The following is a 12,333-nucleotide window of genomic DNA, read 5'->3' on the forward strand; positions in this document are numbered from 1 at the left end:
TGCCAGCATAGGAGATATGAAAAGATGAAGTTAAACAGTGATAATAGCATTTGTTACTCCTTGTAACACATGTCAGCTAGAATATTTATAGAAAACCCTGAATCCTGAAAAAATTGCCTAAGCGCATAGCAAAACACTTTTTTCTTCTTCTGGAAACTAAGAACATTTCTATAGGAAAGTAAAGAGTATCAGTCACAAAAATAAAATCCTTTCAAATGCCACATCTGGTTTTTTTCTCAACCGTGGAAGGAGTGCAGACATAAAGCAGCATCTAATCCTTAGGAATGTTCCCAAATTTAGAACCCGAAGCCTCATTATAATATAGAAATTAAACCAAAAACTTTGGAAAATTTGTACCCCATTCCAAACACTTATCTTTAGGATCACATTTTTTGACAATTCCTAGTCTCCAATCTGCTAATTACAGTAAAGTGAATCAATTCTGGTGCAATGTGATAAGACAAATGTGGAAAAAAGTTGGTTTATTAGAGGTATTCATATATAATCATCTTTATGTGTAAGCAAGCCACTGAGTGTATCCGGGTAGGATATTGGTCATAAAAGTCTGACTCAGATATGTAGTGTGGGAAGTGTAGGCTGTAGGAAGGGAGATGTCTAAAAACTGATTTTTGACAAGAATTACCACCCACAGAAGGTGCTCCATCCAAATGTTCAGTGTCTTTGATCCTCTGAGTAGTATTGGGGGGCTGGAGGGGCTGTCATGAACATGCCTAAAATAAATCCAATGCATTGGGGTCTTGAAGGTTGTTAGTTCATTTGTTTTTTACATTTTGCATCAGTGAATAGAATAGAAAGCAGTAAGTATACAAGACACATTATACATACACAAACACATACAAACAGCCCAATAGGTGTTTGGAATGGGATTCAAATTTTACTAAGTTTACCCCCCACCCCCACCCCCCAGGCCTATTCCTGGGGTTATTTGGGGCACTGATTCAGAAAGTTGCCTTGGATAGGCTGCATCAGCTCTAGTTTCTTATGGTTAACATAATTTTCTATGGGTGAGCAGATGAAGACTGGTGTATGTTCTGGTGTATGTTCTATATCTCAAAGACTAGAGCTGATAAGGGAAAACTGGTGCAATTTTTGGAATCAGCAGGACAAATATACCCAGAAACAGCTTTTATATTTGAGGTGCCAAAATGTGTGTTGGCCAGTGTTACACCAACAGATAGACAGAAAGTGGCTTGTCTATCTATGGAGGAAGTAGTAAGGAAAGCATCCAACATCAAATCTATCAATTTCACCATGAAAGACATGGCACATAAAATAAGCAGTATAAAAAAGAGTGATAGACGGAGGGGGAGAGGAATGGAGTGGTATCTTTACAGACTTTATCACACAAGGCAGGCAAACCGGCATTGCACCTGGATCATCATGTAATGGTTCATATCACACAATGCTATTTGCATCCCACTACTGGTTTACTTCCCTCCCCATGTGATTCTCCCATCCTTAGCTATTGATGAGTAAAACATATCAATAGCTTCCAATCCCGTGACATTCTCTACCTTGGGTCCAATCCAACTTGGTGCTGGCACAAGAAAGCAGGATTCTCCACTTCTCCCTGATTCCCCAGGCTATTCCCAAGCTGGCTGTTTTGCTTCCGTTTCATATTTCCATTTAACTTTTTGCTTTGTTTTAAATGCTGGATTTCAGCTATTATCCATAAATACATACATACATACATGCATACATACATACATACATACATCAAGGAACCACAGGGTGCAGGAGGGCATGGTTTGAGAGTGTGTATAAGTATGACCGCAAAACAATGGAATGGCGAATTGGTGTAATTGTGCTAATGAAGAGCAGAGTAATCATTGAAAGTAATCAAAAAGGTATGTATTCACTATACACTTATGCAACTGTAGCAGAACAGCAGATTGGTGTGATAAAGGTCTTCAACTAAATTATTTTACCATAAGATTTTTTGTGGATTTCAATCCACTTATTTGAATGTACTGATTATCACCTTTTTATAGTTTTTTTAAAAAAAATATTATTCTTTTAAATTCAATTTTTAAATAGTTTAATAACATGGGTAGCTAGTTGTTTGGAAACTACCACAAGGAATTAAATAAAATACACATTTGGGGGGTGGGTGGCATTTTAAGCATGATTGTGCCTTAAGCCCAAATGCACCATATTGAGACAAACATTTAGCATGAAAAACCTCTTTGAGTCTTGGTCTGAATTATAAAAAAGTGCAATGATATACATTCAGCACTTTGGAGAAGTGTGTCAGTGGCGGAAGAATTTGGACTCATCATTACAATGAAGTAATTTGGTACCTTGCCTGATTAAAATGTGAAGCTAGAGTCCAAAAAGCATTTAGGTACAAAAGCTTGAAGTATTCATCTGAATTGGACCAAGAGCCAGGATGATGAATATTAAAACAGCATAGAGTCTACAGCTGGGATAGTAGGAATTCAATATGTCAAGCCATCTGCATAGCCACATCTTGCATATATACTTTGCACAAATAGAGGCTTTAAAAACCATAACTGTGAAAACCCATTGCCAAAAAAAGGTTAGGGAAATAGCCTGTAAGCATTTGTCACTGCAGCGCCAAGAGCAATAAAAAGTGAATTATTGAAGACACATACCTGAAAATATCTGGGAAATTACTTGAACAATTCTAACAAAATTTTAAAGCAATTATGAATGTTATAATTGAAAAGTAGATAGTATTTATTAAAATATGGGTTTACACTTTTTTTCCAATTTTCTCTCTTTGAGAAAGCAAACATACAGGATTATAACTTGCTCTTGAAGTCTACGCTGAAAGATTCCTAGGAATTCATTTTTCATCTATCAAGGCAAAAGCAGTTTCCCTCTATATCCAAACCACATTTCATTACACTAGCACCACTAATCCATCAGGCACAAAAGTTAGTCTATACAACTGAACAATCTAATGGAAGATTAATGAAACTTAGTGGGAAAATGTGTTTCTTAATAGCCATTTTCTTGAATTAAATGCCTTTCTTCTCAACTAATGTAGAGTCCAGATCATTATAACAAATATCAAAGATCTCATGGTCAGTCAGTTATAAATATAATGACAGATTAAGCAAGTGATTTTTTTAGAGATCCAGTCTCTCTTAAAGGCTTGATTAAGCAATTTGAATCTAATGTTAATCCCAGGTCTTGCTCAGATCAGCCCAATAGCTGTGTCTGTAGTTTCCTAGCAATGAGCAGCATTTTAGAACATGTGCCATTTCCTTTTCCAGAGAGATTTTTTTTACCAGTAAATGAAAAGAGTGCCAGGTTGGACTTGGATTCCAGGGGACCAGGGTTTAAATCCCTGCTCAGCCATGGAAATCTACTGAGTAGTCTTGGGTAAATCACATTATCTCAGCCTTAGAGGAAAGCCATGCCAGATTAGCAGGTGTGGGCCTTGTGTGAATTGGACCTGGGGACTGTGTCATGCGATCCCCGGGTCCAATCTACACAGCTATATCAGTTTTTCAGGCTTTAGGAGCCCGAAAAACCTGAAGGGCAACCACCACTCCACCCAAACCAAGCCTGGCAGCAGCTTTACATAAATTTTAGGACTCAAATTTGGGACAGTATCTGGCCACTTGGGAGGGAAAATCTGGGGTTTGAGGTGGGCTTTGTGAACAGGAATGCGGGCAAAAACAGGTTACTTTAACCCCTTTTCACCCACAATTTCCTGCTGTCTGGAAGCACCCTAACTGGGCTGTCTGGAAGCACCCTAACTGCTAATGTAATTATTATGGTAATTTACAATTTCCAAAGGACATGGCATAGCAGTCCCTAAATCGTAAATATCATGTTGAAGTGTCAGCATGTCCTGCTCACTTCAAACAACCAGCATGAACGCAGATCAAAGACAGCTGCTATCAGAACCGATCTTTATTGAAGAACACACGACTTGGAAAAGTCGAGAATGACATAATGTTTACATACAAGCAATTTTATCACCTTGGTTGCAACGTAACACCACACGTAAATATCATCACCAAATCCCACCCCCTGTCTCACATTTCTACTATTCCCACACAAACTACTCATTATAATTGTTTAGATTTTCAACCCCGAGTTCCCATGCTCTGCTGCCAGGTGCTTTCCTGAGGCATTCAGGATTGTTTATGTTATGGCTCCAAATCCAGGGCTTGCAAATTCAGCCCTGGGAATTGGTCCCATGACACTGAGGCCCCTGTATAATTGATAATTTCTGGGAAGTAGTAGAAATAATGGTTTCACTATCCACTGCATGACATCCTTCTACACTGCCATATAACATTATCCACTCTGAACTGGGTGATATAGCAGTGTAGACTCATATAATTCAGTTCCAAGTAGATGTGGATTATCTGTTTTGATAATCTGGATCGGAATAAGATAAATAAATAAATAAACTGGGGCCGGGAAGACATCTTTCCACCATGTCTCCTGAATCAATTTAATGATATAATGATATATAATAATATTATACTATACTAATATTATAATACATTGTATATACATGTAATATTAATAATAATATTATGATGTAATACAATGTAATAATAATTATAATTCACTATTATAATTATATATTTATATTACATGCAATATTACTAATAATATTGCGATATAGTTGTATAATATAATATATTGTATGTATATATACTTGTAAACCGCCCTGAGTCCCCTTCGGGGTGAGAAGGGCGGTATATAAATGTCGCAAATAAATAAATAAATAAATAAATATATGGCAGTGTAGAAAGGGCCAAAGACATTGTGAACAGGGATAATTGCAAGATAGAATGGTTGCTGACAGCCCAATTTTGCTTTGTTTATTCAGAGTAATGTAACTCCAAGGTAGATTAAGTTTGCAAATTCTGACACAGGCCAATATGGAATTATATATGGTGGCAATTGGATTCAATTATGTCAAAACTAGTTACTGGATTAATTCAAGGATGTGTGTGCTGAAGGATACCAGGAAATTATAACAAGAGAGTGTTCAAAATTTCATCAAGGTTTTCTATAAAAACAAAAAAAAAAACAAATTAAGGGCAGAGAAACAAGTTGGATTCTCATGTGAAAGCTGCGCATGCTGATGAACTGTACACATTTATGATAATAAAAAAGCTTCAGTATTCCTATGGGATGGTATCAGACTGGATGTAAATTCATACAAGGCACTGAGAATTTATACTGCTTGAAAGGGGAAGCTTTTTATGAAAGGACAGGTACAGGTACCCTAGACCTGAAGATATTTTTATAGTTGGATTATAAAAAATACATATTGGAATGGAGAAGGAGGGGATGAAACACAAGATGGAAGTGATCCACATGGAGGACAGTGAAAGGATTTCATCCGTTTTGTTCCTGGTGATGGTCCATAAGCATCTTTCTCAAGTGGATAATGTTAAATGTATTCTAAGCTTGAGTAAAGTGCAAGGAGCCAAAATATGTAACAGGATATCTCACTGCTGTGTATAAAGGACTGTATAAAAATATGACTTTTGAAGAAAGGTATTCAGTCTTATAGCTCAAAGGAAAAAAATCACATGGACCTGGGGAATACGGTATTTCATTGCATAATAGTTTCATTGCTCCCTCTCATTTGGGGGGGGGCTGCTATTATTACACAGTAAATAAAACCCATTTGAGGGACTTTCTTCACAACGCAATAGTACATGACAGGACACAGTTATGCGGTTGGGTGACGGTTCACTCGCTGGCATGGTATCCCCTTTGAAGAAGCACCAGCGCAAGCAAGTGCACCCTCAAATAGGATAACTCATCTGCCCACGTGGCTGCCCCCTTGCCTAAAGAGAAAGGAGGCAAGCAGGGAGTGAATTCACTGCCTTTCCCTGCCTGCCCTCATTCCCTTTTGGAGCTGTGGGGCTTGACTCAGCAACCAGCCGAGTCAAGCGCCAAAGGGGCACTCACACCCTTGCCCAGGCACGTGAACTAGGGGTGCCACTATTATGCGGGGAAAGGCAAAAGTCTTGTTTTGCCTTCCCCTAAAGGGGTGTGTGACTATAATGTGGTGAAGGCTAGTAACCAATGAAACATGGTAAATTAGTAACTTTGTTGAAGAATTGGATTGAAGGTGCTAAAGCAGAAAACTGGGGGGGGGGGGGGTTAAATCAATTTCATAATTAAAAGTTATGATAAAGATAAAACTCCTAAGGATGACTTCTATGCAAAAGATTGTATTGAATGATCTTTATTGAGCAGCTATCCAAGTCTGAAAGGACACCATAAAGATAAATATTCTGTTTTCTATAACAAAAGCACATTTTTAAAAAAAACTGTAGCCTTAAATAGCACCATGCTTCCTTCGGAGGGGAATGTGTGTGCATTGTCCTCCATGTATCCTCTGATGCCAATGAGGAAAAAGTTCAGTTCAGAAGATTCCCCTCCGAATTCTAGTTTGAGCTCCTCTCTCCTAGGCATCCATTCTGCAGCCTTCTGCCTTTGCATGGGTAGTCTGGGGCGGGGTTGCATCAGGTTCCCCTGAGTTGGCCCTTTGATCACTCCGCGTCCCAGCCCAGCGGTCGTTCCCCGCGGCCCTCGGGATTCCGCTGCTGCTGTCGGCCCTTCCACCCATTTGAATGCAGGTCCTGCTGTAGCCCCCGCACTTCGCACTCCTTCGCCGTACGGGGCATCCTCCCCGTCTTCGGGGATCTCCGGCTCCTCCTCGCCTTCATCCATTAACCCGCTGGAGCCGATCCCTGGTCCCAGCGGTCTTTCAACCCCGACACCCATTCGGGGGGTCGGTAGTACTGTTGGAGTTGGCGGTCTCAGAGTCTCCAAGGCTCGCTGGCGCTCCTCCTCGCGCGCCATCCTTTCCCTGAACTCCATCTCCTGCCAGTACTCCTCGTTTCCGTCGCCGCCTGCCGCCGCCGGGCTCTGCGTCGATGCGCGCTGGCCCCTCTGGCCCCAAGCCTCGTCCTTACTCGGCTCTCTTTCGGCACCGTATCGAGTGGGCTCCTTCTGGAGATTCTCCTCCAACAGCTGCACCAATCTTCCTACGATCTCCGACAGCCTGGACAGGTTGGTCTCCAAGATAGACAACCGTAGGGCCACGGTCTCCGGCATGCTCCCTCCAGACCCCCAACTGGTCTCTGCAGCTGCTGAGACACCTCTCCCTCCTCTGGGGATTCTCTGGGTAATTCCGTTCGGTCTGGGGTATCCGGTAGAGGAAGCGATAGCTTGTAGCGTTTCCTCTCCCAGCGGCCGAGCCTCTGGCAAGGGCCCCTCTGCTCCTTTCGGGCTTTGATCGCCCCTCCACTCATTTCCACTTCACTGCGGCTCCGCAGGAGGGTGAGAATGGGGATTCTCGACTTAAATGTCCTGCTCACTTCAAACAACCAGCATGAACGCAGATCAAAGACAGCTGCTATCAGAACCGATCTTTATTGAAGAACACACGACTTGGAAAAGTCGAGAATGACATAATGTTTACATACAAGCAATTTTATCACCTTGGTTGCAACGTAACACCACACGTAAATATCATCACCAAATCCCACCCCCTGTCTCACATTTCTACTATTCCCACACAAACTACTCATTATAATTGTTTAGATTTTCAACCCCGAGTTCCCATGCTCTGCTGCCAGGTGCTTTCCTGAGGCATTCAGGATTGTTTATGTTATGGCTCCAAATCCAGGGCTTGCAAATTCAGCCCTGGGAATTGGTCCCATGACATGGCGCCCCCCTTTTCTTCGTCCTCCTCTTCCGTGCTTCTTCCATCACGACTCTGAAATAAATCGAACAAGAACACTAGGTATCCATTTTGTCCAAAGTACCCATATACTTTTTCAATAAACTGCGATGGAATACTGGATGTATTTTCCCCAAACTTTTTGGTAAGGACAATTGGAAAGTCACTTCGTTTATCACATCCTGTATCCTGAAAGGTCCAATAAATTTGGGGCCTAGTTTCCTTGAAGGTAGCCCCAATTTGATGTTTTGTGTGCTTAACCACACTAAGTCCCCTTTCTCCAGTTTATCGCCTTCCACCCTTTTCCTGTCTGCGAATGTTTTATACTTTTTGTGTGCTTCTTTCAAGGATGCAGTCACCTGACTCCAACATTCGAGCATTTGAGTTTTCCATTTCCCTGCCCCTGTTTCTTCATCCTCTGCCCACCTTGGCAATTGGGGCAGAGGCTGGATTTCATACCCGTAAACTACTTCAAAGGGGGTTTTATTTGTTGCGGAATGTATGGTAGAGTTAAAAGCTAGTTCAGCGAAGGCTAGCCACTTAGACCAATCATTTTATCTCAGATTAGAGTACATGCGAAGGAACTGCCCCAGCGTCTGTTGAGTACGTTCTACCGCCCCGTTTGTCATGGGGTGAAAAGCAGAACTTAGGCTCCTTTCTGCTCCTAGCATTTCCAAGAATTTTTCCCAGAATTTTGCTGTAAATTGAACACCCCTATCACTGACCACTCTACTGGGACATCCATGAAGTTTGTAAATGTGGTTTATGTATAATTCAGCCAGTTTCTCTGCCGATGGTAGTTTAGCCAGTGCTATAAAGTGGGCCTGCTTAGAGAACAGGTCTAATACTGTCCATATGTAGCGATGCCCCCTGCTAACAGGCAGTTCTCCCACAAAGTCCATGGCTACACATTCCCAAGGCCTGGTAGGTTCTGCTACCGTTTGTAATAGTCCCATTGGTTTCCCTCCTCTCGGTTTATTTTTGGCACAATCATCGCATTGGATAACATAAGTTTTTATGTCCTTTCTCATCCCTGGCCACCAACAGTGTTTTGCTATCGCCTTCGTCGTTTTTGTAATCCCCATATGACCAGCGCTCTGGTTATTATGAAAACGATGCAAAATCTTAATCCTCAATATCGCTGGGATATACAGTTTCTTGTTCACAAACCAAAATCCTCCCTTCTGCTCCCCTTTTCCCGCGTTGGATAAGATCCACTGATCTCCTTCATATGACTGCCTCAGTTCCTTTTCCCAACTATCTTCTCCTTCAAATTTGACAGTAGCAATGCTCTCCCTTTGAGCCTGCGCTCTTGTACTGACAGCTAAACCCCATTGCCTTTCAGAAAATAACGTTCCCTCTTTTGCTGTGGTTATGTCCTCGTGCTGAGGCATGCGTGAAAGAGCATCTGCCAAAACATTCTGTTTCCCTTGGAAAAACTTTAATTGGAAATCGAACCTGCTAAAATATTGTGCCCATCTAATTTGTTTGAGGGATAATTTTCGAGGAGACTGTAAGTACTGGAGGTTCTTATGATCAGACCAAATTTCAAATGGGATTCCACTCCCTTCGAGGAAGTGTCGCCAGCATTCCAAGGCTTTTAATATAGCTAATGCTTCCTTTTCCCATATGGGCCAACATTTTTCAGTTTCACTGAATTTCCGAGATAAATATCCGCAAGGCTTTAAGTTCCCATTTTGATCCTTTTGCAATAGTACTGCTCCGTATGCACAATCCGAAGCATCACAATGTATTATGAAAGGGCTTTGAATGTCGGGGTGCTTTAGGACAGGTTCTTCTGTAAAGCGTTCTTTTAGGGTTTCAAAAGCCTTTTGGCATTCTGGCGTCCAGCTCAACTTGGCGCCAGGGGCTTTCACTTTCGCTGTCTCCCCTTTCCCCTTTGTTTTTAAAAGTTCTGTGAGGGGTGCGGTTATCTGTGCAAAGCCTTTTATGAATGCTCTATAAAAATTTGCAAATCCTAGGAACGATTGCAATTGTCTCCTGGTTTGAGGCACTCCCCATTCCCTTACGTCCGACACTTTGGATGGGTCCATAGTTAACCCCTCCGGAGATATTCGATACCCCAAAAAGTCAATTTGCGTTTTATTAAATTCACATTTGGAGAGTTTCGCATACAGTTTTGCTTCCCTCAGTTTTTGCAAAACTTCCCGGACTAGTTCAATGTGTTGCTCTTTGTCCTCGCTTACGATAAGGATATCATCCAAAAATATGAATACTCCTCGATATAATAGTGGATGTAAGATTTCGTTTATAAGCTGCATAAAACAAGCGCCTCCATTTTTTAATCCAAAAGGCAAAATTTTATATTCAAAATGGCCGAATGCGCAGGAAAATGCAGTTTTCCAAGTATCCTCGGGTTTGATTCTTAATTTATGATAAGCTTCAATTAAATCAAGTTTGGTAAATATGCTTCCTTTCTTTAACACGGTAATCAGATCCTTTACTAAGGGCATAGGGTATTTATTATCCTTAGTAATTGCATTTAAATTTCGATAGTCAATGCACAGTCTTAAAGAGTTGTCTTTCTTTCTCCTAAATAACACTGGGGCTCCCAAAGGGGAGCTGGACGGCTTAATGAAGCCTCGCGCCAGATTCTTATCAATGTATTTCCTCAATTCCTCCTTCTCCTGGACAGACATGGGATACACTTTTGGTTTTGGTAAGTTTGCTCCTGGGGTTATTTCGATTTCTACTTCTATATTCCTTTTGGGAGGTAATTTACTTGCCTCTTTCTGATTGAACACATCCACAAAGTCCCTGTATTCAGGGGGCAATAGTTCTTGGTCTATTTCCCCCCCTTCATCTTCCTCGCTCTCTTCCTCTGCTATTTTGCTTATCTCCCATTGTGTTTGTTGCTCTTTAAATGCCAGGCTCTTTCCTCTCCAATCCACTGCGGGGTTTGCCTGTTCAAGCCATGGAATCCCTAGTATGATATTGTATGTGGCAATAGGGGCTATCACAAAGGATATTCTTCCTTCCCATTTGCCAATTTTACATGGGATCCCCTGTATTTCTTTCGTAGATACTTCCCCAGCAGCAACTGATCCATCTAGCTGCGAAAATGCAATTGGGGAGTCAAGCAGCGTCTGCTGGCACTTTAGTGCCCCTGCTAATTCCGGAGTTATAATGTTCCTAGAGCAACCACAATCCACGAACGCTCTACAGGTAGCCCGATTCTCTAACCCCGACAAGCAGATCGGCACCACCAGCATGCGTTTGTCTTGATTCACCAGCCTCTCCGGAGATTCTCGCACCTCCTCCTCCGCTCGTCTCCCGGCTGCTGGCGTGGGCTTTGAGGCTTTGGGCGGTTCTCCCTTTCGGGCCCAACATTCTGCCGCCCGAAGGCCCGTCTTCCCACATACAAAGCATCCCGGTTTAGGTCTGTTGTCGTCTCCTTTGAAGGGGATTCCCGGCCTCCCTCCGGGTTTCTCCTGCTTCCTCGTTTCTCCCCGACCCCTCGCCACCGGTCTCTGCTGGCCGCCGCCGCCGCTCCGGAAGCGCTTTACTTGGGACAGGGTGGATTCGACGCGCCCTGCCAGTTGAATCCAACCCTGTAGTGTCTCTGGGTCATCTCTGTGTGCCGCCCAACTAAACACCTCGGGGCGCAGTCCCTCTTTGAATATTTCCACTTTGGTCACTTCGGACCACTCTGGCACCCTTTCCGCGAGATGGAGGAATTCTTCTGCGTACTCGGGTACCGTCTTATCCCTCTGCTTTATTCCTTTTAGTTGGTCTCGAGCCCTCAATTGCTCCAGCGGGTCTCTAAATCGGTTTTCCAGTGCGGCGAGGAATTGGGGCACTGACCTCAAGCACGGGTCGCGTCTGGCATGTAGTTGCACATACCAGCTGGCCGCTCCCCTCCTCAGAGTATTACCAATGGCCCGCACCATGCTTCCTTCGGAGGGGAATGTGTGTGCATTGTCCTCCATGTATCCTCTGATGCCAATGAGGAAAAAGTTCAGTTCAGAAGATTCCCCTCCGAATTCTAGTTTGAGCTCCTCTCTCCTAGGCATCCATTCTGCAGCCTTCTGCCTTTGCATGGGTAGTCTGGGGCGGGGTTGCATCAGGTTCCCCTGAGTTGGCCCTTTGATCACTCCGCGTCCCAGCCCAGCGGTCGTTCCCCGCGGCCCTCGGGATTCCGCTGCTGCTGTCGGCCCTTCCACCCATTTGAATGCAGGTCCTGCTGTAGCCCCCGCACTTCGCACTCCTTCGCCGTACGGGGCATCCTCCCCGTCTTCGGGGATCTCCGGCTCCTCCTCGCCTTCATCCATTAACCCGCTGGAGCCGATCCCTGGTCCCAGCGGTCTTTCAACCCCGACACCCATTCGGGGGGTCGGTAGTACTGTTGGAGTTGGCGGTCTCAGAGTCTCCAAGGCTCGCTGGCGCTCCTCCTCGCGCGCCATCCTTTCCCTGAACTCCATCTCCTGCCAGTACTCCTCGTCTCCGTCGCCGCCTGCCGCCGCCGGGCTCTGCGTCGATGCGCGCTGGCCCCTCTGGCCCCAAGCCTCGTCCTTACTCGGCTCTCTTTCGGCACCGTATCGAGTGGGCTCCTTCTGGAGATTCTCCTCCAACAGCTGCACCAATCTTCC

Source organism: Anolis carolinensis, chromosome 2 (genome assembly GCF_035594765.1).
Source record: "Anolis carolinensis isolate JA03-04 chromosome 2, rAnoCar3.1.pri, whole genome shotgun sequence".
In the NCBI taxonomy this organism is placed as follows: Eukaryota; Metazoa; Chordata; class Lepidosauria; order Squamata; family Dactyloidae; genus Anolis; species Anolis carolinensis.